Consider the following 24,885-nt stretch of genomic DNA (forward strand, 5'->3'; position numbering starts at 1 on the left):
TATTTCAGGACATATTAAAAATCATGTGAAGAAAGTTATTTAAGTCTGATCTCAAAAATTTACAGCTGCCAGGTGTCCAGGATAGCTGTAAAATATATATAGTCATTAAGTGACGAAAATTCATGACAAAAGCTATGTTGTCATTTTCATAGGAGTACAAAGTAAAACAATTATCCCCCAGAAACTCATAGCCGATGTTGCATAGAAGTTTTCAAATCTTTTTTCATTGTACCAACCTCCTGTAATTTCTGTGGCATTTTTTCCATGATACAATATAGAGAGAGAGATAAGCCACAAATGTTTTATCTAAGGTGTCTTGGAAATCTCCGTCACTACAGTACTAGGAAGCAATTTATAGATTAGAACACAACACGTTTGCTTGCATGTTGTGTCAGTACCTATCTCCTTAGGCAACAAATATGTCACCAGAGCACTTCCTTCATTGAAAGATTCATTGTGGACAGAAGACGGCAAAATGCTAACTTTCTCAGTTGTTGTTTCACTTAGAGAGCAGCCACATTTTCTCTATGCAGTTGGTATGCAGGCTGTTGCTAAAGTTGTTTCACTGAAAATTAGTCAGTGGGATGTGGGTAGGTCCACTGAGCACAAACATCATGACATGTAATTCCTGACAGTTACTATATTTTAAGAATACTGCTTTCTGTCTTTGCCCCTACCTATATTTTAACACTGGAGGAAAACTTGGCTACTTTTCAAAAAAAGGTTTCGCTTGATACCATTTAACAGAGTCATCTCATCTCTCTGATCTGATCAACACTACATGTTACATAGTGTGGTATACTTTCCATTTGCGTTAGGGTCTCAGCATAAATAATTCTTTGTTTGGATTTTGTAAATTATTTCAAAGAGCTTGAGACACCTAAAGAGCAAACTGAACAAGACAAATTATAAATAAACAACATAAAAATAAACACCTCACTCATGTGCAATATAATAAATACTCAGGTCATGAAGAAGTTATGTCAGGATAGACTTGTTTCATGGACTGTTTCTCTCCAAGCAAGCAGTTCCTTCCATTTCTAGATGTGTTCTCCAAGTATTGCATCTCAAATGAGCAAAAGGCTAAAGAGGTCTCTTTAATCCCTGAAAAATACTCTAAAATGGTTACACAGATAACATATTAAATAACAAATATAAACATAAAAAATTTCATAGATTCACTTTCACTAGAAGCATCAGCCATTAAAAAATGGATTAATTTTCACTAAAAACTTCAGCTAAAAACTCAAATGGTCATACTGTAAATAGGATCAATCAATCTTCAGTAGCATCTGTATCTTTTATAAGGTTTCTAATGACTTTATGATCAACCATTTTATAATTTAGGAGGGGAAACTTACAGTTTTGTTCCTCTTTCCTCAAATCTGGTATTACACAGGCTGATGTAACTATCTGTGTGAAAGATTTGGTAAGTCTTTAGTAGGCCTATAATGCATTGAAGACACACAACATTTCCAGAGCCAGAAAAAATAAAAAAATTCAATCTATAAATTTTTTCACAGTAAATGGCAGAATTTGAAAAAAATCTAACTTTTCAGTGGGAAAATCAAGACATCTGAAATTGCTCAGGTTTTCTCAGGAGAAGTAAAAATGAAATTTCAGCATTTTCTACTTTGTTATATATTAAAATATATTGGTTTCTCTAGATTGCTTCAACTCAAATCTCAGCAATGCCGCTTTTGCTTGAATCAAAGTCTCTGAATCAAAGTGCTTCAGAGACTGCATTTAGCAATTTACATTTAGGACCGGATGGCACATATTTCCTCTGTTCTAACTACAATGAGATGACTACAGGATAAGTCAACAAATTACACCTTGGTTACTGACTGTCTACCTACACAATGCAAACTCCTTCCCTCAAAGTCTTTTTCTCTGCTCTCATTCCCTTGTAATTCTCTATCTCCTAAGTCTTCATACACCATAAGAGAATCATGGATTAGAAAAAACCTTAAAGACTATCTAATTCCCACTCTCCTGCCCTGGGGAGGGGCATCTTTCAGTGCAGCACAACAGGTTGCTTAGAGCTCCATCTAACCTGGCCTGGAACACTTCCAGGGATGGGGCATCCACAACTTCCCTAGACAACTTGTTCCAGTGCCTCACCAACACCACAGTAAAGGTTTCTTCCTAAGATGTAAACTAAAGCTATTCTCTTTCAGTTTGAAGCCATTCTCCCTTATCTCATCACTAAATGGTCTTATTTAAAAAGTCCATCACCAGCCTTCTTGTCACTACCTTCAGGTACTGAAGGGAAGGTAGCAATTAGGTCATTCTGAAACCTTCTCTTCTTCAGGCTGAACAATCCCAACTCTCATAGCTTTTCATCATAGCATTTTCTCTTTTCTTCCTAAAAGCTCCATCCCTCTGATCAACTTGGTAGCCCTCCTCTGGACTTGCTTTAACAGGTAATTTCTGGCTTGGGGACCCCAGCACTGGATGCAGCACTCCAGATAGGATCTCACTAGAGCAAGGCAGAGCGGCAGAATCACTTCCCTCACCCTGCTGGCCATGCTTCATTTGATTCAGCCACAGACACATTTGGCACTCTGGGCTGCAGGTACAAATTCTTGGGTTCTGTCCAGCCTCTCATCCACCAACGCTTCCTATTGTTTCTTGGCAGGGCTGCTTTCAATCTGCTCATTCCTCTAGCCTGACCCAGACACATCATCTTGCACTTAATTCTATTAAACTCCATGAGACTCCCATAGGATAACTTCTTGAGTTTGTACAGATTCCCCTGAATGACATCCTGTTCTTCAGGTGTGTCAACTGCACCACCCAGCTTGGTGTTATCTGCAAATTTGCTGAAGATGCACTGGATCCAAGAGTCCATCAGACCTCTGAGCCATTGACTACTACTGTCTGGATTGCATCCATCCAACCAGTTTCTTATCCATTTAAGAGTCCTCTCACCAAATACATCTCCATCCATTCATATCAAATAGTTCATATCTCTATCTTCCCTCTCTCTAAGGAGAGAAATAAAATGAGAGCTGAGAAACCTGTTTGATGTAGCAATTTGCTGTAAATATTGAAATGTGTTCACGGGCCTTGCTATAAAAAAGGAGAGGGGTTAGTGGAGAGCAGGGGGAACACATTTTTCATAATGCTTTAACATTTCATTTTCAGTTCTCATTCCATCCTTACTTCTTGCTTGGTGCATTTCTACACAATACATGGGCTGTGTGAGAGATCCTGCTTCATTGTGTATCTTCAGCAAACAGAGGATTTCAAGAGCCATCTGGCTATCCTGTGCTGCAACTTGTGGGAATACGATGTCAGAGGCACTTTTCAGATGGATGATATACTAGCAGATTAACAGTGCTGTTTTAATGCAGAAATATCTTCAGGGTGAAGACCTTGTATTCATTTCTCAATAGCAAAATATATAAAACAAGAACTAAAAGCATCAAAATTAATAAAAACTAAGATTGTGTGCTTTAAATGGTGCAATTTTGAACAAGGAATTTGCTGTACTTAAAATATGATTTTAATCTACCCTTAGTACATATTTGAACCACCAAACTGTGAGGTTCTAGTTAGAGTCTAACACCCAAGCTTTGGCACCTCTAGTCGTGGGAAGTAAATATCTTGTTATCTGCTCTGCACATTGGCCTGAGAGAGGAATCCACCAAGGGTAAAAGGTAACATTGGGCCACGTCTGGCCTGGCTGAATTCCATATCTTCTCTATTGACGTACATCACCAGTGATGCTCGGTACATATTAATGTACTGCTGGTAAAGTCACTGAGTCAATGGACACATTTAATTCTGCAGTCTCTGCAACACCAAGGACTATCTCTGGTTGTGGGCTAGGTCTTACAGAGGACATGCAGTTTTGTTTTAAAATGCCACAAGCCAGTAGCTTCAGCACATAAATCAGTCCATAGCTGAGTAGAGCTTCAGTCATGTCAGGAAGTATCACTGCCACAAAGGGCTACAGGAGGTTCCTCAATGTCTCCTAAATATGTCTCTTTTTAATTAATTTTCTTTCATAAGCCTCTTCTTCTCTACCCTCTCAGTTCCCACACTATTTACGGCTAAAACCTATTTTGCCAAAATAGTTTTCCTTACCATATAGGTTTGGTCTCTTAATGTCCACCTGCTTCTTCTGAGCTTCCAAAAAGGCTTGGATGTCAAATCCTTTTGCTACAGAAACACCACTGAGGAACCGAGGAGGTATTTTTGTGTAGACATCAGGTTCTTCTGTACCAAACCCCAAATTAAGCAGAATCTCCACTGGATCCTTTTCCCAGAGCACCAGCCATTCAGTGATGCTGTGGTGGAAACATCAAGATTATTTACATCATTTTCTCAGTACCACTTTTATCTTGCAGTAGCTATCATATGGTCTTCTTTTTAATAATTATCTTTCCTTCTTTTCCCCTCTTGTGGCGACTACTGCTGAAGTGGAAGTAGTCACTTTTCAATTTGGGTCATGTTGCTAAAAGATTAATATATGTTCCTCTCCGCAGAATAATCTGCTGGTATTAAATCTAGATAGTTTAGCAAGTAGAACATTAATAAAAGGTGTAGGTTCACAGTTTTGCAGGCTCCCTCTGCTCTAGATACAACACAGAGAAGACATGCTGCAACTGCACTAGGGTCTCATAGCCTTTTACCTTCCAAAGGATCCAAAGCCCACTGTAGGCTCAGGTAGAAATTTGACTTTTTACGAATTTCACTTGAGATCAGATAACTGTTATTGAGATTATTTTGAACTTGTTCAAATAAACCAGTACATGGCTTTTACAAATGAGGACCTTGGCTGCTTATTTAAAATTCTACTCACATTTGTTGATGTCTTGACAGACTAATAACTTGTATTCCTCGGTGGTAATATATGAATGTAACTAACCTTTGGGGTGGATGATTTAGCGTGAGTATGTGGGAAAAGCTGGGATTCTTGCAGCTTGACATAACTAGACTTTCTGAAAACTCTGGCAGGAACCTGTTTGGTAAAAAAGCAACCATGAAATGTGCTTACTTACGTACTCCTCTGGGATGTCACGATTATTTTACCTAAACATTTGCATTTTGTCTTGGTTTATTGTGATACACAATAGCAATGTCTTAGAAGAGGAGCTGATATGAGGGAGGCAATACGCTTATCCTCAAGAACAGTATGTTACAGTAGGCATGAGAATGTAGGTGTAAGGTACCAGTTAATTATAAAGGTGGCAGAGTGGCTCACTTTTGACAGATGGTGAATCTTTGGGGAACCTTTAGGGAGTATGGTTTCTCTAGCCACCTTCTTCAAAAGATATAATTCCTCATTACAAAATTTCGGAGACACAAGGCACAAAAAATTGCAGCAGCCAAAGTGGCAGCTGAGAATGATTCTGTGCTTCACTTTATTGTGTCCATATTTGCTAATCTGTAGAGAAATTACTGCTTTTCAGAGCCCTCACACTGTAAAATGAATATCCCACACCATGGTAGTCTTTGTCAACAGGTTTTATCATGCCTAAAACGAACTTTACCTTATGCACACCTATCAAGATCAGTAGCAAATGTCTATATAGAATGGAAGCATTGCATTGGTAACTTTTTTTACCATCGCAGTTAACATATTAAACAGGCCAAGAGGAATATGCAGATTTTTGAACTAACACGACTAATAGAAGTTAAAGAGAAGGAAACTGCAAAGAAGAATTAAAAATAATTTCTTTTTCTTACATTCCCTCCCCTCCCCACCCCGCAAAAGAGAAATGTGTCAAAGTAGAGAAAAAATCAAAAGACTGGTTTAAAGAAACAAGTAAAAAACTTTACCCAGAGTGACCACGTTCCCTAACAATATCACTGTGGGAAGCTCAGTGTAGTTTAGTCATTAAATAATGCAATACATATCAATAATAAAGGGAAAATAAGTACCTTTACATTTCATGAATCAATAGCAGTAGACTCTAAGCCCCTATATTTAAAAGTAGGTATTATTAATTGGGTCCCACCATGTGCTGCAGAACCACTGAAAATATATATAGAGCAAATTTGATTAAAATAAATTTCAATCCCTGTTTTTTAATAAAAAAGGCACAATTGTAATACATTACTTTATATTCTCATTCCAATATATAGAGGTATGATTTTTTTGTTCATTATAGTTTTTGCAAATATATTCAAAATTTTGTGAGTATTTGTGAATATTGATTTCTCATCAATATGGGCTTAGCAAAATACACTAAATATGTTTGAGAGTAGTTACAGATGCTGAATACTTGCAAGTTTCTGGAGGAGGAAATATATGTCCAAGAATTTATGACACTGTTTAGTGGACTCCAAGTGTGCTATACCTGTGAGGTGTAAGGTATATATTTGATCATTTCATGAGAATGAGATAGGAATAAATTGGATGAAAATTTACAGTGCCTGTAGTTGTAACTTCTTCTTCTTACACTGAAGTAACAGACTTGCTGATCTCCTGAAAGATAGGGTAACATTTAACTATGAGCAGCAGAAGCTACCTGAATTCCATAAGATAAATGCTAGGGGCTTTTTTAACTACAAAAATAAATAGAGAATAAAAACTTTTGAAGTTTTCCCTTCTACTTAACAAAATTGTCTCAAGTAAAGAAGGGAAAAATATCCTTTCAGGAGAATATTCTTCTGCTCCTAAATTCTAACATGAGTTTCTTCTGTCTTATTCAGTAAAAGGATATCCAAATTGAGAGCATAAATGTTACTGACATCCTATAATTTGTGTAGTAACATAAAACAGACTTTCTAGCAGCAAACTGAGCACATTTTGAATTAGAATCAAGTGCTAGTTGTATACCATTTCCTACTCATGTGCCAGCAGAAGTTGTAAATTCACTATAAAATCCTTGAAAATGTAAAAACTAAGATTAGAAAGTGAGAATGAATACAATTTTCCCCTAGCAGCACATACATACTCCTCTCTGTAAGCGAATGTTATACCACAAACTGGCTGCTGATGTGGTTTCCTCAATATCTCACATTGCCAGGACTCAGTGAACACAAAATGCTGCAAAATAAAAACTTTGTACTATAAAATATTGGCTAGGGTGTTGAACAAAGAACTTGATGGTGATCTTAATGATGTTTTGTTTATAGACAATATAGGCAGTAGCAGGTCACCAAAAAATCAAATGGGCAGAAAATAATAGATTATCACAAGTTTGGTAAGAGTCAGTAGCTGGTGTGGCTGTACCCTAAAATCAGGCAAACACAGGCTGTGACACCTTAACTAGCTTTTGTTGTAGGCCAAAGTAAGTTGAATTTTCCTGTATTTCTGTGGGGGAAGAGCATGCCAACATACTGCTACAGAGACTTAACCATCCAATCTGTTAAGTGGGAATAAACTGCTCAGGACTTGGACAAAGTTTACATCTCTGGGTAGTGGAACACAGGCCATTTCACTCATGGTTAGTCTCTAGCTTTTTTTCTAGTGAGAAGGCTCGCATGACAAGTTTCTATTAGAGAGGTTGACATTCATCAGAGTTTGTTTTCTCCATATTCAAGACTTCACAGAAATAGTAATGGGGAGGGAGTAGTATTTATGCTTATGTTTCTGAGTAAGTATTTTGTTCCCAAGTTTAGAAACTGAATCTCATTACCAAACTGCAAGATACTTTGGGGAAAATAATGCCCTTTAGAAACAGGTCAGAAAATCTAATGAACACAAGCAAATAAAAAATGTTTTTTAAACCAACTGTGATACTGACTGGGACTCTTTACTGAACATCTAAGTATACCTTCTCTAACCAAAATATGGCCTCATATACCCAAGGGAAGATAGAATATTTTAGCCTTAGTAAATTATTAACAGGAGACAAGATTAAATCACAAAATGTTCAACTGCATCTTCTGCTTGTGAACCCAACAAACAGAAAATGTAGATATGGAGAGACTGACAAATATTTTGGGCTTCCAAAGTATTCTTCTGTGGACATGAAGAGCTGTGAGGTGACATGGGCTTCTGGTTCCTTTGCTATTAAAACAAAAAAAATCTCTGAATTCCCTGTGTTCAATAGATCAGGAAAATAGGTAAGAACAAGTGAGAAGTTTTTCATTTAGGTCAAGTAGAATTACAGTCATGTAGTAATCTCATACCATAACTTCCAGAGTACATTGCAAACCCATCCTAGAAACCTCTACTCCTTCAGCAGAAGAAAATTAAATCATGCCATTGAAGAACGTGAGCCTGGGACTTCTCAGCTACAGGCCTCATGAGAGAAAAAAAAAATACACCTTATCCATTCTATCACATTCTCCTAATAGCCCGCCCAGCCCAGCCCAAGATCTGCAGTGCCTGATATTTTATCATTAAGCAATCCTTATTAGAAATTACATCCTGATGTTCTCTCTTTTCTGTCTTACCTTCCTGCTCTTGGCCTCACAGCTCATTCCCCTTTGTTGATAGACTGTAAGACAAAAACCACTGAAGGAAGAAAAAGAAAAAAAAAATAAATAAAACACCACCCACCACCAAACCAAAACATAAAACAAACAAAGAAACAAACCAAAACACAAAACACAAAACCAAAAAAAATAAAACCCAACTGGCAGGCACAACACAGGTCATTCAGAACATAGACGGGGTAGCTTGTGGAAAAACAGAGCCATAGACTCATGTTTCCTGTATGTATCACCTACTTTCTCCTCAATATATATTTATTTCTGTTAAGTGTTGAGATTCAAATCTTGAGTTTATGCTTAAGGCAAAATCCATGAAATTCTAACATTCTTCATGAGTAAAGTCTGTCATTTCTGAACTTAAATGCTACTAAGAACCTAATTAAATCAGCTTATCTGGACCAGGAGTAAGTGGAATGGAACCAAACGCCTTTTCAGTGTATCACCAAGGAGGAAACTATATGATAGCTTTCAACTGTTCCACGTTTGCATAGTGACATGCAATTGGTAATGACACCTGCAAAAATAAGTTCCTTTGAATGTGGCTGACTTGGTCTTACCCTAATATTGAAAAATGTTGCTATGACTGTAATATAGGGCTACTGCTTTTTTTTTTTTTTTTTTTCTTCTCATCTCACTTCCAAATATCATTCTTAAGTCTGCAATGTTCTTTTTTCACTCTTTAAAAGCAGTGAATGCATGAAGTCATACTGAAGAATTCATGGGAAATACCAGTTTTTCACACTTTTTTTTATCCCAAAGTTGGACAAAAGTTTAAAAAAATCTCAATTTTGATTATCAAAATCCAATTAATTTTAAGTAAGTGGCACTTTGTGGCACTTTGCCTAATGGGGTTGTAGGTGCAGTATGTGTAACCACAGTGTGCTATAAATCGTTCTTGTACAGCAGGCTATATCTAACCTGGGGCGCACAGCCTTGTGAAATTTCCATGACAAAGCAGATTATTTGATCAGAAAAAGATCAAGACACATGATGGGAAATTCAATCCTCAAAGAATAGCCTGGAAATTAATGGAGCATTGAGACACATTTATCATGAGAGATTGTGTCATAAGCAAGACAGGTCATTTCAGAACAAAATGTTGTGAAAAAAGCATTTTGGTGTAGTTCAAGAAATTAAGAAGTTCAATCTTTGGTTCAAATCAGCCAAAGTAGAATTTTTTTTTTTTTTTTTAATTTCAGGGGCTACAATTTTTGTACCAGAATCTTCAATACTGAAGATACTATATTTCTTACTGAAGAAAAAAGAGGAAATAATTATATAATGAAGTAACACAAACTTACAGAACACAAGAATCCAACCAGTGATGGATATTTTCTTCTATACAGTCCTCTAAAAATAAAAGTAGAACTCTCTGGAAGACCATTGCCCAATCACCTTATAACAATCATCCTATTGTATGACTTAATTTTTGGTGAATCTTGGAATAGATAAGAAATACTGGGAGAAGTGTCTAGTAATTTCCTTTAGTGGTCTGAGGGCTTTTTATAACTAAATTTGGAAAGCAAAATAAAATTGCAAAGCATTCCTTTATTATATGCAGCCATAAATATTCTGGAATTGTCTAGCAGGCCTAATGAAAATTGAAAACAATCTTTTCTTATTCTGCATGAATGAATACCAATACAGAGTTTCTGCATAGCTTGAATTGCAGAGACAGACCACTCTTGTGTAGAGTGAGGATTACCGCCTTTTACCAAGCACAAAGGAAAGCTTCCAGTAGAGCCAGAAATGGATCCCAGCTCTCCTACCTTTCTGTTCAGTTTTTTAACCCAAAGATGAACAAACATGGCTCACAGATATTTAAGTCATTGCTGAAAAATGTCAAAGGCAGGCTTCTTTCCCTTCAGGTTTAACCAAAGCTACTGAAACTATCAGTTTAAGGAGCTGCTTTGCTTTCCATTACAGAGGAGGGAGGGAAGGGCTGATCTGCAACATGGCTGAGTTAGACATAAGATAAAGTGGGAGGTGGTTTCATTGTATTACTACCTCTTGGATTCAAAGCTGCAACTCTCATTAGCACAGTGAAAAGATACAGAAAGATTGCAACAATCACAAGTCTTTACACTCAGGTCTTTAGAGACCTAATTTTGAGATGTGGAATATGAATTTACAAAGTTACTCTATTTTTTTGTTAAAGTACAGAGCAACAGAGTTGTTTTAAGACTGTTGGTGTCTGCCTAGCTGTAACTCTGAAAGCTCATTACTGGTTCACTGAAGATTAGGTTCCACCAGTAAGCCAGCAGGTTTTCTCCCAACTGATCTTTTCAGTTCCCTTTATGGTCAGTTAAAGAGTCCACATACATTAAGAGGAAGACACAAAAAGAGTTTTTTCTCTGTTGGTGGAAGAAGCAGGCTAGCCTTGGACTAAACACAGAGCTCTAAGATTATATTCCCCGACAAGTGGCACATTCACCCAGACAGAAATGAAAACAGTAGAACAGTGGTGAAGGTTTGGTGAAAGAAAGATTGGATTTTGCAAAACTGGGGATGTTTTCCCTATCCAATGAAGAAAAAAGGAGGCAAACCACAATCACTTCTGTGACACTGAGTATCAGTATAAATATCTTGGAAAAAACTCACCTGGGAAACAAGAAAGTTGTGGGGTTTTAACATTTCAGTAGTGTAGTGAGTTGAGAGCTGGCCAAATGCCAATGCACCCACTAAAATTACTCATTTTCTGCTGTGAGGTAAGGATTAGAAGGGCAAAAGGAGGCTCAAAACTTAAAAGGGTATAAAGAAAGCTTTATTAACAAAACTAAATGAAGAATAAGAAGAAACAGAAGAAACCTTCAGAACATTTCTCCCCCCACCTCCTCTTTTCTTTCCCACTGACAATGTAAAGAGACAAAACCTGGGGTTCTCAGTCAGTTTACCACCTCTAACATAATCTTTCTTCAGTTCACTTAGGGAGAGGAGTCTCTCTTGCCATGCCATTGAAACTTCTCCACAAGAAACAGTCTTCTTGTGGCTTCAAGGTCACAGCGAGTCAGCCTCCCCGGAGATGGAAATCTACTCACCATGTGAAAGTCCCTCCCCTCGAATGACAGCTTTCTCCACAACTGTTTTTGAGGGCTTAGTCTTTGGCTAATGTGGTACACTTTTAAGGATGAGCTCTTCAAAAGCAAAGGTTCTCTTCATCTATCTCTAAAATCATCTTCATTTCTGGGAACAGAGGTCTTCCTCTTCTTCCCTGGGGGCAAAAATTTTAGCACTCTTATCCCTTATCCCTTTAGCACTCTTATCCCTATCTTATCTGTTAAAGCATCTCATTGGCTCACAGATACTTCAACATCTGCTTGCTTCAGCATGGGTGCCTTTGCTCATGTTTACAGTTTGAACACTCCACCTCCCCATGCTTTTCATGTACTACAGGTACATTCTAGTCTATCATAGTCCATCACCATGGCCTTACAAAAGAACTTCAGCTCTTACATTTGAAGCTTCTCCTCTCTTTTTCTCCCTCTGGACTTTGGCTCTTCCTTCTTCACTGACTTTGGTTGTTGTTCTCTTTGTGTGCCTTCACTTTTTCCTTTCCTCTGACTCAGGAGAAGACTTATAGATATAAGTATCATCTGTGCACTGGCAGAGTTAGTATCTCTGCTGGGCCTGCGGATGGTGATGTGATCTCTGCGGGGCTGTGGCCACTCTGGTTGCACAGCTGTTTCCCAGTCCCTGCCGCGTTCAATTCCAGCAGCGGGGCTGCGGGGCTGCCTCTGTTCTCAGCCGCATCATCTCCCGCGGTGACCGCGGGACAGCTCGGCAGCTCACGGCTGGAGCGGGGCTCGGCTCCGCTCCACCCAAAGCCAAGCAGAGCCAGACTGGCCCGCCAGCTGTGGATGGAGCTCAGCAGCGGCAGAATCTCAGCCGAGCCATGCTGCACCAGCGGCCGACCCGGCTGGGCCACGCAGCAGAGCGGGTCCCAGCCCTGCCAGCGCTGCCGCGGCGCAGCGGCCCCACTGGACTGTGCAGACTCCCAGTTACCTGTCCAAAAGCCAGAAGCAACAGAGTTTTTCCCAGAGTTTGTTCATTTTTAAATGTGATCTTGCAGAGGCATGTTCAACTTTAAGTGTTTTAACAGGGTATCAATATTCAAAACTAGCCAGCTGATTGGTTCTGTTGGGTCCGGAGGAAGCTGTCAGAAGTCCTCACAGAGAATCACTTTAGTAGCTGATGGAGTTCTCTTTAACTAAAAACCAAGCTATGTTAAACCACGACAAATAGGAAATACAAACAGGTGCAAAGATTCTACCGGAATCTTTGTAAGCAAGAAAGGAACATTGAGAATAAAAACTAAGATGGAATTAGTGACTAAAAGCAAAGCACAAATGCTTGTCACCAGTACAATCCATTGGCCTGGGTCTGATACCGTGTCAAAAAGGAAGTCTGGAAACTAAAGAAAAAAATTCCTGCACTTATTTATTGTGAAACATCAGTGGTTTTAGAGCCCATCAGTCAACAGAGAGGTCTATTGCTGATGATATTGTGGGAAAACACTTTCACAGGATGAATCTTTGGGCTGGTACTCTGGAAACACAAGTTCCAAATGGACAAATCTCCTCTTTCTGCTGCAGTTTCTTGTGTCCAACACAAATATAATAATATCCTGTCTTGCCAATAGTATCCTTTTAAATTTTAAGATTGCTGTCTTTGTACTCTAATCAGTGGAATAATGTGCTCTTTTTTTTCTTTTTAATGTCACTGTAACAGAAATTTCAAAGCCCTCTGGAACAGCAAGTGTTGGGGTATCTTGTTTTTTATCAGTTCTTATGTCTTTTAGAAATTAAACGTTTCCCAAATGTTCAGATGCCTTTGCAATCAAATTTAAGTTTAGTGTGATGACTGACTTAGCTCTCCAGCTGCTAGCCCTCAGACCATGCAAAATGTTCCATCAAACCACAAAAACAGAGTTTCTTCAATGCAATTTTTAATCACATCTAGGTTCCTGGGATGGTGAGAGGAGTAGGAAAAAGAGAGAGAAACCAGGCTGTGTTAAAGGCCTTCAGGGATAAAAATTGATTAGGCCCTGCAAAAGCAACTTTTAAATGGCTTGGTATCAGGGGACATGGTATTGAAAGGGAAGACTTATAAAATGCTTATAAAATTCAGTGAATTTGGGAAGCTTCTTGTCTGACCATAGGAGCGTTGGTTTAAGGCGCAGTTCAGCCGCCACAGAAGAAATGTCCTCACTTTGCTGAGACACTTGATCTGCATCACCTGAGTAAATCCCATCCCATGCATCTAAGAGAAGTGATTTTATGACTTTCCTGGTGTGAAACACAAAAAAGCAGTGTCCAGGTCTGCCACAGTCATGCACAATATCTCAGATGTAACACTAAAGGCAAAATATGTTGCAAAGACACTGCAATTGTTTGACGTGGAAAAAAATTGCTTTCTTGTTACAGAGTCAAATAATAAGGTTGGAAGAGACCTTCAACTCCACCTACTGCAACCATCAGTGTAGCTAATAATGACCCCTAAAAAATGCCCCCAAGAATACTTCCAGAGATGATGACTACGTAACCTCCATGAGCAGCTTATTTCAATGCCTAATCACTCTTTCAATGATTTTTTTTCTAATATCTAATAAGTATCTCCCCTAATGCAATTTAAGGCCATTTCCTCTCATCCTTTCACTTGACCCATGGCAGAGGAGATGGACATCACTATAACTTTCTTTCATGTAAATGTAAGGAGAAATGAAGAAACCCCCCCAGGCTTCCTCTTCTCCAAGATAAACAACCCCAGTCCCCTCAGCTGCTTCTATAGGATGCATTTTCTAGACCCTTCACCAGCTTTGTTGCCTGTCTTGGAGTATTTGATGATGATAGTCTATTCCACGGTCCTTTGCTTTATGCCCAAAAATACTTGCTGTATCTTTAAGGGCCAGGACTGGATGCCTGCCAGACCAGGGAAGGGGGACAGGTTTGGGCTCTTTGGTGGGCATTTTCAAAGCCTCCCTGCCAAGGCATTCTGTGGTGCTGTGTGGTTAGGTTTTGCTTGGCTAGCTTGGTTTTCTTGGCCCAGGCAGAAGGTTTTTCCCTTCTGTGTCTTGGAGAATCTGCAGTAGAAATCTTTCAGTTGTCTTGACGCCAGCTGAACAGCTGCTGGTCTGAGAATGGAGAAGCAGGACCCACTGGAGGGGGCCACCCCATTACAACTGCAAGCCTCGGTGAGACAAACCAGGGAGACAAAGCACAGAAAAAGGCTCCAGCCCAGCTGCTTCACCCACTGTGACTGCTGTGGAGAGGAGGTTGAGGCTAGAGAACCACCACATTTTCGCCTACTACCGGACACAGCCCACAGAAGATCCACTTTCCTCAAAGTGAAAGTTGGTGTCATCTTGCACCACATGTCAGGAAGGGCTATTTTGCCTATATTTGTCCTATCTCCCAGGCATTTTTCAATCTTTGTTCCTCTGTGGGTGTGAGGGCATGTGAGTTCTGATAATATGGTGTTTGCTAGTTATTTACCTTTCTCCTTTGCCTTGTGGGCATTCTGTTGCTAACAAACTCTTCATCTGGCTTTTTTTTTTTTTTTCACTTTCTGCTATGAGTATCATTTTCTGTTAGTGGAGGGGGACTGTTGAAACCCTTTAGAGGAAACTACTCATTGCAGTGTCCTCTCTGAAATATGTCTCAAAACTGAGATGTTGCCCTTCTTTGAATATGCTTCAGCACCTAAGTGTCCTCTGTATTTGAGTATATTTTTGGTAACTTGGCTGTTTTGGCATGACAACAGAATACTAAGTATGCTTTTGCAACATAGAATGAAGAGGAAAAAAATACATTTTTCAGATCCCATAGCTAGGATGGAAATTCTTCTATTATCAACTCTATGAACTATAGGTTTAATACTCTGTACCATTTATTAATTAATTGTTGCTTTTAGGTAACACTTAAAAAAGAAAATGAAAGGAAAACAGCAGATCTCCTTCATACTACTACTGTGGAGTCACTTATGTGACACAATTGTGTTCTGCATTCTGATTTAGCTACACTTCTTATGGCAGTTCTATCAGGGAAAAAGAGCACAGTATATGTCTATCAATGTTTGCTCCAGTGAACAAAAAGAAATATGCATCTAGCCAGGTGCCCTGAGGCACAAAATAATCATATTTTCTGGTCTGTAGTATTCTTTCTTTTCATTTTCCCTGTATTAGGACAAATTACTCCTGTAAACTTACTGTTTTCTCTCTGTCTTAATCAAAAGCAAAAGGAGATGACAAAAATCCTCTCAGTCTTTAGCTTTAGGATCTGACTTCTGGCAGCTAAATGAACTTGAGGTCCCCTTTCCCTCAACATTTGAATTGTTAAGCACACTGAACTCACAGCTGCTGTAGGATTATTTAATTTATTTTGTCTCTCCAGCATGCCTGCCATTTGCTTTGACAGAAAAAAAGGACACTCAGTTTGATATTCAAAGTGCCGCTGGAACATCTATGTGAAAACTCACAAGGATGACTGACGCCAGGAAATGAAACTTTTCTGAAAGCATAACAGAGTAGTGAATGCTGTAATAACACTTCAAGCTTTCTCATGTGCTGGTAAATATAAATTTTGAGAGGGTTGTACCCATGTAAAGCCTTTGGTAAAATTTGTGTCCAGAGGTCATAATACCAACTTGCTCTACTCTTTTCAAAGTAAAAGTCATAAAGCTGGTTGAAACAAGCAGTGTTGTTCACTCTAAATAACAAGTTTGGAAGCTGATGATACCTTCATGCTGCATTTTAATTATGTGAGCTCACTCTAACTGAGAACACTACAGATAAAGGTAAATAACAATAGCTAAAGATGTCTAATGGAATCACAGAATGGGTGAGGTTGGAATGTACCACAGTGGGTCATCTGGTCCAATCTCTGTGCTCAAGCATACTCATCCTAGAGCACCTGGCACAGGTTTGTGCTGAGATGGTTCTTGAGTATCTCCAGTGAGGGGGAGTCCATACCCTCTCTGAGCAATCTGTTCTAGTGCTTGATAACCTACATGGCAAAGAAGCTCTTCCTTGTATTTAAACAGCATGAGACTGTGTTGAAGAGGGAGTCACATTTTAAGCCTTCCAGATACATAAGGAAAAGTCTATAAATTCAGCGCAAAGGTTGTCAAAGGTAGAAAACCAAAACAACATTGTAAACTGTATCAAGAGCAATAATTTTGCAGTACATTCAGTTTGAGTCTGTTCCCATTGCTCAAAAATCTATCTGTCCAGTCAAAAGAGAATCTATGAAGCTATGAAAAAAAAGCCCTATAAATCGGGAATTAAACTCTATTAAATGGAAATAAAACCAGAAATGAAGATTTAAAAAATACTTTTACATAACTTATAGATCAGGAAAAAAAGTATTTCTAAAATATTTGGCCATTACAAAAAAATAACTCTAACTTATACCACTTGATCCAGTTATTAATATAGTGGAATAATAGGAGGCTGGTGCACTTCTGCTTCTGCTCTGCCAGAGACCCAAGGTCTGAAAAACTCGAATACAAGCACTGGCATTCTTCGCTTGGCTTTCCACCCCCATTTGTTTATGGTTTTTTGAAGATATCAAGAAGGTGAAAGAAAGGCTGTTGCCAGAAGTGGTGTGTTTAATTTGGCAGTTTGACTTGATAATTGTTTTCTTAGCCTTTAGGCAAAGGGAAAGCAGAAATCAGAACTAGTCTAGCCTTTAACACTGGGAATTATGTAAAAAGACATGATAGGAAAGATAGAGTGGAGGAGTGAGTGCAGCAATAACTGACACGGGGAAAAGAATTGAAAAAAAAAAAAAAAAGGATGCTTTGGTTGCCTCATTTTCCATGAAATACGTTACTGTGCCTTTAAGTTTGTATGCCCTCTTGGCACATATACCAGGGGAAGGATTACACTTCATTAAGGAAGTAATGCAAACTTACCTTCATTTGGTTACCATGGATATGGCACTACAAGAGTCAAAGCCTACAATTTGCATTGCAAACAACCAGAAGGAGTGAAGGACACACAATATGATATTCTGGCAAAAGACTGTCCCAGGATCTTCCTTGTGACTGATCACAAGTAAAACCATCACCAGCTTTGGGTCTGTGTTTGCTATGAAGAGAAAAAAGGTAAGGGATGTTGTATTTCAGATGAAGAAGGAAGATGCAGAATCACTCACATCTGCAGAACAACTGGTATTTTTTTGTACTACCCTGTGTGAAATACCTAACAGATAGGTATGACAGCAATTCAGCTTTCTGTCCTTTTCCCTGTGGGATACCAAAGCTAAATAAATATGCTGGTAACCTGGGCTAAGTAATTTCCACAAGCACTGTAATGGCTTAAGAAGCAGCCAGATCTTACGGTTGCTGGGCTTTTTTGCAACACTTTTTATCTAGCTGAACGTCCTCTTCATCTTCAGAAGTACTGGATAACACCTTAACTTTGTTCCAAAAAGTCCTGTTAAATGAGCAGTTCTCTAAGGAGACCTGGTTGGAGCCAGCACAGTATAGTTAATAGAGAGGAGGGAAATTGTCTTGTTTTCCAAAAAGAAATCATGGATGATTGTTTAGCAGCTACATGGCTAGATTGTTAGTATTTTTTATTATTATTGTTTAAAGCTCTGCCAGATATATAGTCATATATCATTTTTATTTCAACTGACATGGAACACAAATGATGTGGCCCTGCTTCTATGGAGAGACTTGGCCAAAATGCCATTGGTTTGGCAAAAAGAGAACTGGATTACCAAATAGTTAATTCACATAGATGAGTCACGGGGTTTATTTCCAGAGGATCTTAGGCGGAATACTAGATCAGATGTTGAGTAAAAAATATTTTCCTCCCTTAGCACTGGACTAGGCACTTCTCTGATGGAGCTAGGGCAGCTATATCATTCCAAGATACCCTTCTTCTCTCCCCATTTGGAAGAGCCGCCCACAATCGTGACAAGGCACCAGCACCATATGGGTAGGTTTCCTTTGACCAGAAGGGTGCAATCAAACCTCTGTGTTCTTAAATCATCATTCTCTGTGGGTACAGGGGACAAATTAGGGCCACCAACCCTTCAGTTGCTCTCCTAAGGGTCCACGAAATAATAGATTTACACCAATATAATCCCACTTACATCAGTGGATTTGTTTCCTGTTGCTGTCTGCAGGTGAGAGAAATATCAGTCCCAAACATCTTTGCCTGTTCCCTTTTTTCCAAACCAAGCAGCTGGCACCATGCCTACCCTTGAATGCATTTTCTAGCACTGTTGTCATGGGGAGCTCAAGCCCACTGCTTTTGTGGCCCTGAGCAAACACTGGAAGCAAAGAAGATGGAACCTGACAAGTGGATTAGGTTACCTCTTTGCTCCTCTGTCCCACCTCAGCATGCTCCTTGGACCCTTAGCAGTCACATATATCCCTGAGGCCAGTTTTAGAAGTGGACAGCAACACCACCAGACCAAGATCCTCAGACACACTGGGGATTATTTCAGGCATTTCCAGTAGCCCTAATACTAACTACTGATGGGATAGATTCTGTCAGGACTTCCATCCATTCTGCTGCTGGTGAAAGAGACAGAGAAGGGAGCATGTATAAAACACAGAAATATTGCCCTAGCCTCATGTTGCCTATGTAAGCAAAACTGGACACATGCTTCAGTCCTTCTCTACCATTTCAGAGCACCCGTCAATTAAATAACTCTTTCTTCTTCACTTTCTGCACTAGCCCATGAAGCAAGTCAAGAAGGAAGAGGTATGGAGGTGGGACTTGAAATGGGAGCAGACAGCTGAACTGGCAGCAACCCCTGCATGCCTACAACAGCTCTCCAGGGCTTCAGGTCCTCAGCCTACCCTCGCGTCAGTAGAGTGTGGTTGTGTTGCCCATGGGCCACTCATAATGCCCTTCCATACGCACTCTGCAGCAGCAACAGGAAAGCTTTGAAAATTCCAGTGCCAACTTGTCCTGTTAAGCCAAAGCGATTACAAATCCTTACTAAGTGTAAGTCTCCTTGAAAACTAAACTTAGTATTTTGTTTACTGTTAGTCTCATCCTCCTTACCTGTGGGATCTTTTCCTTCCTCTGCTACAAAATTTCTCCAGAAACAGTTTTCTTGGCATTTCTTTAAACGATAGTGCACCAGCAAGCAGAGATGAATGAGGTAGTCAGGATGATAAGTCTTTTGAATGGCAAAATGATTTACAGGGAAAAACCTATGAAAATTACTGTCTTTTTTAATGTCTGAAAACATGTTTGGGCTCTGTCCTCCAATCAATAAGTTTATTCTCTCTATGTGTTCAATCTTCTGTTTGTTTTATAAAAAAGCATATTATTACTTTAATTTTAATAATCCTGCACAGCCTCAATGGGAATGGCAAAAGCAACATTCCTTGTTTCCTCATATCATCATGACATTGAAATCTATATAGAAATGCTGAATCTATAAAAGGTGGATATACTGCTATTTCCACTGGTTTCAAGAGAGTTACATACAGATATTCCAGAAAAGGCAAATGGCCTGGTTGTTTTATTTTTAGCATTGTCAGAGCCAGGAATAACTGCCCTCATTCTTATGGACAAAGCTAAATTTCCAGAACTGAAATTTAGAACATTTTCTTTTTTTCATGACAAATTATTCTCTGCAAGTCATAAAGGTTACAACAATAGTTAAGTATACCAGCCCTTGCAATGTAAAATGAGTCCTATAAGGACTCATTTCAAGATATAGCATTAGTGCAAACTATTTTTATATGTTGCTACTTATAGGAATACAGTTCAGGTAGAACTGGTTATCATCAAATTTTTTATCCCTACTTCATCCTTACATATGAGTTTAAACTTCTTATTAGAAGACAATGGTTCAAAAAGCCACTATAGGATGAATATGCATTTCACTAATAAAAAGAATTTAACACAGAGAAGCAAACACTGATTCAGGTTGCTTGCAGCTCGTACTACACAACTTTGTCATGTATTTGGAGCAGATTCAGATAACTTTAGGTTGTTTCACAGGCAGCCTGGCTAACTTCAGTCAGAAGTCAGCATGCTTGGTGTGTGTCAGTTTATAAGAAACCAGATTAGGTTGATGTTGTATCTCAGATGAGAAATACTACAGGTTCAACAGAACTGATGTGACGAGTGCTTAATGGTAATTACTCCTTTCTCTCTGCAGTAGAAAGTTTCAACTGATTTTTTTTTTTTTTTAGCAAATAGGTTTTGTCTGAAATCATTCCTGATTTAACTGACAATCACTTCAGGTCTAATTCTGAGGCTACAAAAGTAAATTGAAAGTTACCCACTGAAAATTTGTTTAAGGCTTCATTTACTCTGCTAACTTTTATGAACATTAACTTTGCCAATATGTGAACTGGCACAGGAAATCCTCAGGGCAAACATTTTAATTTTCTGTGTTGAAAAGAACATATTTGGCATATTGGAGAGGACAGGAGGGACACTCCAAGTACATGTAATGTTTCATGTTGTAGCCAGATTTTTTGTCCCTTAGTCAACCAGATATTTCATTTAAGCAATTACTAATCCTATGTCTAAGAAAACAAGGAGTATAGTTAATAAGTCAATAACTTAATCTGACTTTATACAAACCAATAAAACTACACAGCTTACTATCTCAGATAGTGCATATTTAATTACTCAGTGACTTAAGTTTCAAGTTTTAGCCATTGGTATTGGCATTGCCCCATGGGCATGGAATAATACAGCATGAGAGACATTTCTGCTGTGTAAGACACACCTTACCTCACTATTAAATGTATTTGAACACAGTGGGACAGTAGAAAAGGAGTTTTGTCCTCCAAAGATACTTCCCTTGGCATCACCCTTCTGCCAGCAGTGCTTCTGTGGAGTAGGCTTACAAAATACATGCAGCTTCAATAAAGAATAAGGGAAAGTAAACAAGTCTTACCAGTGCCAGAACAGGTACCGCAGAGTATGCCCTAATGCTTTTTCAGAAGCCAGAGGAGGGAAAAGTGACAGTATGCTGTAAAGCAGCTCTTCTATATCAGCTTTACAGCTCTGAAAAACTCCACAACTTTCCTGCTTCTAAAGGAGAGAGGACAAACATTTGCCTAACATGGACAGATATTTTCATAATCCTCATTCACTGATGCCCAACCTCCCCATTTTTCAAATACACTTTGTCTACTCCGTGTCCCTTAAGTGTTTTTAAGAACAGATGTTCAGGAAGTTTTGTATTGTTGAATTTTTTCTTAAAGTGATGTGAGAAGTTGATGTGGCACAGATTTTAGGGCCTTTGACAACTATTTTGAGTGCTGTTATCCTGCTGATGGCATTCCCACTATACAGGGATATACATGAATGCAAAACACTCTAGGCAGTCCTGTGAGGTAAGGTAGAGACACTGGGAAGAGCTCCTAATGACATCCAAAACTGGATTGCCTATGTCAGTTTATGCCATCTTCTACAGGTATGAAGGACCAGATGTTTGCAAGAAGCCAGCCTATCCAATTGTCAGTCAGGTGCCCAAGGATGGTGGCAATCACAGAATATATCAGAACAGAAAAAATTCCTGATGCCTTCATGACTCATGGAAATGTCTTCTGTACAAATAAAAAGTTTGGTTGATCACCTGTGACACCAAAGGGAAACTACTCCTCTCAGGTAAAAAAAAAAAAAGAGAACATTTTTCAACACAACAGCCAATAATAAGGAGCAATTTTCATGTGTGCATGTGTCTGCTCTTCTATGGGTGCATATGGGGAGTGTACTAAATTAGAAGCAAGTGCTGAAAGTATATTTTTCCATCATTCATTGTAAACTTAGCCAGAAACATGATAAAGAATGGATCAAGATGGCAAAAAACTAATACAAGTTCTCTTGCAACCCAGAGTACAAATACATCAATCTGCTCTTGCCATGGCTTTTCTGCTACCTTTATTGTCACATAGGACACTCTAAGTTGGACTGCTAAAAGCAATTTGTGAAAACAGCATATAAATGACAAGAATTTCCCTGTCCTGTGACAGTATTCTCCCTAGAGATACCTGAATGGTTGGAAAGTTTCTGAACTTTCCCCAGCAAAAAAGATGGTTGTGTTGAAATTTAGAATCTTCTGAGACTGAAGCTTTCACAGACTGGGATTTTTTTAAATGTGCTTTTTCTTCATTAAATTGTCCTTAAACAAGTAGATTTATAAATACTCTAGTATTTTCATGTTGCATTTTACCACTCTGCTACTATGTTACAACTGGAAAAAATTGCTCAGCAACTACAGGAAGTGGGTAACCACTCCCCATTTTTTCTTTATTACTTTCAGACCTTTATCAATAACAAACGTGTGCACATATTTTCATAGAAAATAGTGAGCTAGAAAATGGTACTGTAACTTTAGGAAGCTAGAAAATGGTAGTGTAACTTTAGGAATTTAGGTGATTCCAAAATTTAGATGATATTTTCAAAACAGACATAATCTAGGAAATCTACAAGGCCATAATTTTCTATTTCTCCATGTCTCCCTAAAAATTAGTACTATGGTCTTTGCAAAGTTTATTGGCTGTTATCACTCCCTAAGTGCCATTCATAGGAGGAGATAGAAAATTACGAATTTTATAAACACAATTCAGATCATAAATCTTTTATATCCTGTAGAAACGTTAGAAATAATCTATTAGTAAGCACAGAATGACCATTGTCTTTCAAATCAAACCTATCTTCTGTGCAGATGCACAGTATCACTTACGTGATTTAATTTTATACTTACAGCAATCTGCTTATTATAAGGAGAGGATGAAGACAGAATGGATGCCACAGGCAAAATATTTTATATAAGAACAAGTATTTGGGGGTTACTTTGTCTTTTCTTTAGGTTTTCAGCATATGTGACATCTTCAGTAATCTTTCTTGGGCATATATATTTCCGGTAATGAAGACAGGTGATAATCTTCTAATATACAGCAACTCTGAAATATTACAGTTCCTCTTAAAAGATTACTTTAAAAAAAATACTGAGGAAGTAGTGCAGCAGCATTTGGACACAGATGCTCATGAAAAGACCTGAATAATGATTATTCTAATAGATGTGCAAATTTCCACCAGCAGCGGTCATTTTCACTTTAGAATTAATTAAGTTTATAAAAACTGTCTTTTTAGCTAAGGGAATATCTTAAAAACAGGCCCAGTCTCTGCAGTATTCATCATGAAAGCAATCTTGGGTGGGATATCAAGAAAACCTCTGTTTTCACATTTCTTGTATATATGGGATTGGTACATTTAAGTGACCCTGTGCTGGCTTAAGTATTTTTTTTCCTGAACACTTATATTTGTTGGGAAAAAGCTTGCCTATGCAATACTAACTACTATAACTTCCTATAAGTCACAGTAAAAATGCAGTGGGCAAATGGGAGCCACCTGTTTTTTCCTTTTTTCTTATGTCTACAAACATAAGCTATGACTCCCTTCCCAGAAAGACAAATCCCACCCTCATATAACTTCCCTGATGGCATGGCTGTCATTGAGAGGTATCTCTGACTAACACACTGTGTTCACAAGGATATACATGCATATAATTTGCCTGAAGATCAGATTATGAACTAATACATACTGACATTTGTGTTTGAGGAAGGTAGCTCCTTTTAAGTTTTTAGCTTTAAAAACAGTAAGAAATATTTAGAAAAGGATCTGGAATTTAAAAAAAAAAAAAAAGTCAAAATTTAAGAAATATCTCTTAGACACAACTACCGCATGAACATGAGAAAGCATTGAACTGTTGTACTGTAAAAAATTAAAAATACAAATTGAGTGAAATGGGTAATAATGATTCAAGTAAGTGGCCATGTATGGGAGAAGGGTTGATAGTAGCTATTCCTCGTATAATCATACTGGGAAATACATGCATGCTGGTTATTAGGGACCTATATTTTTGGGGTTGTCTTGTTAACTTAAGGGTGAAAAGATGCTTGGAGGAAAAATTCTCTCTACATTGTCAAACTGCCATTAAAATACAAGCACCCACTGGCCAAACACTACTATTTAGTTTTTCCCTTTACTGAAAATACAATTTTACAATATGGATATATTGTGCTGTTTCTGATGAAATGCAGTATAAAACCAGTACTGTTTAATTTTATTACAGTGCTTATCATCTGGAACATCACATGATTTTTTCCCAGACCCCAGCAGAGGTGATGATTCCACTGTACTATACACTGTCTATAAGCACTCACTGTCTTCTAAGTGTGTAAAAATAATTTCTATATAAAGTTAAATGTTTCCAAGCAATGCAAGAAGCATAATTTTATACTTTATTTGTGGTTCTAGCACATTTTTTAGCAAGGTACATCCAAAACAGATCAATTGTCCATCTTTCACACTTAATGTTTTTGTGGACTTCCTACCCCAAAATGTACCACAAGACTAGATCATGCATATGAAACTACAGATACAGAATTGTAGATCATTTAGTTTGGAAAATACCGTTAGGATCATTCAGTCTAAATGCATTCATGTAGCTATGTAACAGTTGATTCATAGTAGTATAATAAAGTTAA

This window comes from Sylvia atricapilla, chromosome 1 (genome assembly GCF_009819655.1).
Source record: "Sylvia atricapilla isolate bSylAtr1 chromosome 1, bSylAtr1.pri, whole genome shotgun sequence".
NCBI classification, from domain to species: Eukaryota; Metazoa; Chordata; class Aves; order Passeriformes; family Sylviidae; genus Sylvia; species Sylvia atricapilla.